The sequence below is a fragment of the Nilaparvata lugens genome, chromosome 2, assembly GCF_014356525.2.
Source record: "Nilaparvata lugens isolate BPH chromosome 2, ASM1435652v1, whole genome shotgun sequence".
NCBI classification, from domain to species: domain Eukaryota; kingdom Metazoa; phylum Arthropoda; class Insecta; order Hemiptera; family Delphacidae; genus Nilaparvata; species Nilaparvata lugens.
In genome coordinates, this window is record NC_052505.1 from 74,976,073 (window position 1) to 74,981,199 (window position 5,127).

Genomic DNA, 5,127 nt, shown 5'->3' on the forward strand with positions numbered 1-5,127 from the left:
GGTCTACGTTATAATGGTAATGCTTGTTTGGCAATGATATTGCTATTCTTGTCCATCATTCAACAAAGAGGATAGCGCTATCTCTTTCTTGTTTTGCTCTTTTGCCAGATCTTCTTTCAACAATGAAAAAATGATAATTAATTAACAGAGTATTTCATCTTAATTATGAAAATTAATTATTCAATATTATTGAAAAATGTAATTATTGCTCAATAGCTATAATATAATTGATTGTTTCCTAATTTCATAACAAGACATAATTATTCAAAATTTGTAAAAACAAAGTTGTATTTGATTTTAAAATTAAATCTTTTCAACCTGTCCAACGAATTCAATGCGATGAAAATGAATGAAAGTTTCGTTTTCTGAAACTGAAGGCGTCCGTCCAGCGTCCATCATTAATGCAACGTGGGTCAACGACAAACTTGGACTACAATAATTTTCACTTATTTCATCATGATGGCTGATCATCTATAGTGAGGTCTACGTTATAATGGTAATGCTTGTTTGGCAATGATATTGCTATTCTTGTCCATCATTCAACAAAGAGGATAGCGCTATCTCTTTCTTGTTTTGCTCTTTTGCCAGATCTTCTTTCAACAATGTAAAAATGATAATTAATTAACAGAGTATTTCATCTTAATTATGAAAATTAATTATTCAATATTATTGAAAAATGTAATTATTGCTCAATATAATATAATTGATTATTTTGAATGGAATTGAACCGTTAATATCACATCATTAGGGGAGGATCAGCAACATTGATCTCCTATTTTTCTCCACTGCCATTATAATGTGGACCTCACTATAGCTGTTTTGTAAAAGTTTCCATCCTTAGTATTTATTCAACCAGGGTCAGTGAGTTCTTACTTTTGACTCAAAGCCAAATTTGTTTGTCCGTCTGTGGGATTGTTTGTTTGTATGTTCTAAAATGGCTTTCAAAAGAATTTATCAATGATCTTTAAATTTTGAACACCTACTCTTTCAAACTTTTGCAGGTCAAGTTTGTTGAACAACCAAATTGTGGATGTTCTGAGAACATGGTTGATTGTTCCAAGCAGTAAATAATTGTGACCAGTCTCAAAACGTTCCACATTCCATGGGTACCATTTTGTCAGAAAGGCTGAACTCAACTTACACTTAGGTAGAGACTCAGTTCAAGAAGACACTCGACTCTAGTCGAGATCATGTGTTTTCAAATAAATGGTGATACAGCAGAGAAAAGAATTGACTAGTCTGAGTGTCACCATTTTGGAAACACATGCTCTTGACTAGAGTCAAGTCTCATCTTGATAAGAGTTAAGTATGGCTCAACTAACACTTATGCGACTCTAGTCTCTTCTCAATGCAGAATGTGTTTTTAAATGGTGACACTCAGATCAGTCGATTCTAGTCTCTGCGAGTCGCATGAATTGGGAATATCTGGAACTCAAAATATCTTGCAGCTGGCCGGAATTTGAAATATATGGAACTCCGAATATGTTGACAGGCGGAACTCGGAATATCGTGCAGACCGGCGGAACTCAAAATATCTTGTCAGCTGGTGGAATTGGAAGTATGTGGAATTGGAAATATATCGAATTCACAATATCGATCGTTATTAGTGAGACTGTGCGAATTTATCGCAAAACAAATGAAGGGTTCTACAGTTGACCTAAAATAAATTCATCAACAGTCGTCAGTCTTGTTTGTTGAAACAGATAACACAGTTTTGAAAACTTGCATAATATGTATGAATATAATGAGTATAATTGAAAAAGAACAACAGACCAGGTCCAAAAGTATTCTATTCCCAAATTTTCATAATGAAAAACAAGTACAAAAAGATCAGCAAAGTTGTTTCTACTGTTTAGAGTTCAATTTCAATATTTCTGTCCAAAATTAATATATAATGAGCTATGAATTACCCCAAGTGGGCTAATTAGTCCATATCATTCCAGAAAATAAGTCAGACTTGAACCATTTCTCAATAACAAACACATTACCAGTACTCCCACTCTGGCACTGATATTTTGAGTTCCAGATATTTCCAATTCCGCCATCTGACAAACAAATAATTCTAGTTCCAGATACTCCCAATTCCGCCTAGCAACATATTTCGAGTTCCAGATATTTCCAATTCCGCTGTCTGACAAATATTCGGAGTTCCACCCAGCAACAGTTTTCAAGCATAGGACATTTAACATTGATATTTTGAGTTCCAGATATTTCCAATTCCGCGGCCCCGTCTCTGCTACCCAAAGACCTTAAAGATAAGGTCCTCTAAGGTCTTTGCTGCTACCTCACATGTCTGTGAGACTGAGTTGAGCATCGACTCAACATGTTGGTCGAGTCTCAACTTGAGTTGCATAGTTGCATAGTGAGCATTTTTAATGAAAGTGAGGTTATGTTTTATGAGAGTGATGTTTTATCATTTTAGATAAAACAATAAGAACTAGATAAGACAATAATATTCATGATAGTCATCAAGTTTGTTACATGCTAAGTAGTGTAAAATTAGATCTTATATTTTTAATAAAGTAAGGTTAGAAAATGGAGTAGCATGGAACTGAAGTAGTAACAATGAGCAAAAAAGTTGCAAGGTCGAGAGGTTGGATAATCCTTGACTGGAGTCATACGATTTGAGTCGAGTTGAGTTGAGCCTGAGGTACTTTTTTACTAAACATGCTCACATGATTATGTAACTTTGTTCATATGTTGACCATAGGTATTGCTAGTAGTTTGTTTACACTACAAGATCCATAAATACAAGGTGTCTATAGAAACCCTTTGAAACACATGCTCTCGAGCCTTAGGCTCAAGTCAAACTGATGTCTGGGGAATCCATGTCTATTTCTATAAGGTCTATGGTTACAATATTTTGATGTTGCTTTCCATGACGAAACACTATATAATAACTCTGTTGTAGTTCTGACACTGTGTTACTTGTAAATATTTGAAAAAACTTACTTTTCTTGGAGTATTGAGGAATGCATTTCACTCCTGAAGAGGTGCTCCATCAGCCTGACACCAGGGGCTCTTGCTCTTATGGGTTGGACTGTGTGGCCAAAATGTGGAAAAAATATTACATTCAATTTGAAGTTAAGTTGATCATTTAATAAGTTGGATTTGTCATAGTGGAGGTGTTTAAAAATTTCGTATTGTTCTAGTGTGTTGAGTTTTTTGAAGAATGTGTATTTCGATACAGAGACTCAACACACTGGAACAATACGAAATTTTTAAACACCTCCACTATGACAAATCCAACTTATTAAATGATCAACTTAACTTCAAATCGAATGTAATATCTTCCCACATTTTGGCCACACAGTCCAACCCATAAGAGCAAGAGCCCCTTGTGTCAGGCTGATAAAGCTCCTCTTCAGGAGTGAAATGCATTCCTCAATACTCTAAGAAAAGTGAGTGTTTTTCAAATATTTACAAGTAACACAGTGTCAGAACTACAACAGAGGTACAATATTTTGTTTTGCAGTCGTGGTATTATGCATGGGCATGCATTCATCAGTATCAATATTTTCACACTTGAAGAAAAAAAATTCAATTGGTGATTGAAAATAATTAAATGAACCGAATAATACTGAAGAATTTTAATATTCTAGATTGAAAAAAATTAATTTTCAAATTTTTGAGAAATATTTCAATCAGATGGGAAGATTACCATGGAACTGGATGAATTATCATATGTAATACAAATTCAAATGTGAACTGAGTTTGTTAACATTTCAAAAAGGTGACACCAGATATTTGTGGATAAGAAAACTGTGTGAGATCTACTGTTCACAGAACTAGTTTTTGACACTTACAATGTTGTAAAGTCTCAACTTATTGAATGAATTTCTTGAGACCTGAGTCTTAGGCAGGCCACTACCCGACAATTTGGTCCAATTACATTGGATTTTCTACAACACTCCCATTGGCTAGTTCAACTTCCCTACTCACAATCCAAATTTATTTTGACTGGATGGATGACCTTCTGAAGTTGGATAAGTTGAGTGAGCTGTTCACCCAACCCATCCAGCAGCATTTGCCCCGCCCTTAACAACCACATTCATGGTCCGACATCAAATTAATGAACCTTGAGTTTGACAAAATATCGGATTGTGAAAAGCCCACCTATGAACGTCAGGCGACAAACAAAATGGAAAAATTCCCCAGCTTTACATCTTCCCACTTTGTCTCACCTCAGTTTGTTAAGGCGTGGTTGCGGTCCTACTCAGTATAGCCACAGAGAACTGTGGCTATATCCTTCTCTGTATATCCTTCTCTGTGGCTATATCCTTCTCAAATCCTTCTCTGTGGTTTAGCCAGGAATTCCTATATACCAGACCTGCACCTATGAAAAAAATGGCCGCCGTAAGTGGTGATATTTTAAACGGGAACTGGACGAACTGAGACTTCGACTAGCTGATACGCTCTCTAATAGCTGATTAGTGATTTTTCTCCAGTAGGAATTCCTATAAGACCATCACATATGGCGGCCTTTTTTTTCTAGACTCAGGTCCAGTAGTATATAGCACGGTATTCAGATGAAAATGGTAGGAGTCATGAAATGTGTGCACAGTTGCCAGCGAGCTAGATTATGTCATTGCCACCAACCATGGTTTTAACACCTATGGCAATTTATGAAACTTTTCTGTTAAAAACAGATGATTGAATATAAAATGATGTCAGCTATACTGGAAATTTAGCACAAACATGCGCGTGACTCCTACCGTCTTCTTCTATGTACCGTTGTATATAGGAGGTCGTGGTAAGGCCCCAATGTGTAGCCTCATTACACCACAGACTGGGTCTGCTCAGGAATGTGACCCACTCTGTCGTTGATCTCATTTGTCAGGAGGTGCAGGAATGAAAATCGACCGCATTTGTCACCTCTAGACACGACAAACTAGGTCTGCTTAGGAATTTAACTCACTCTGTCGCTGACCGCATTTGTCGGGAGGTGCAGGAATGAAAATTGACCGCATCTGACGCCTCATAACACGACAAACTGGGTCTGCCCAGGAATGCAAACCACTCTGTCGCTGACCGCATTTGTCGTTAGCCCAGTTTGTCGTCAGTGTGAAATGAGGATTGACCCAGTTTGTCGTCGACCCACTGAGATACCCTCCTACTCGTGGAAAT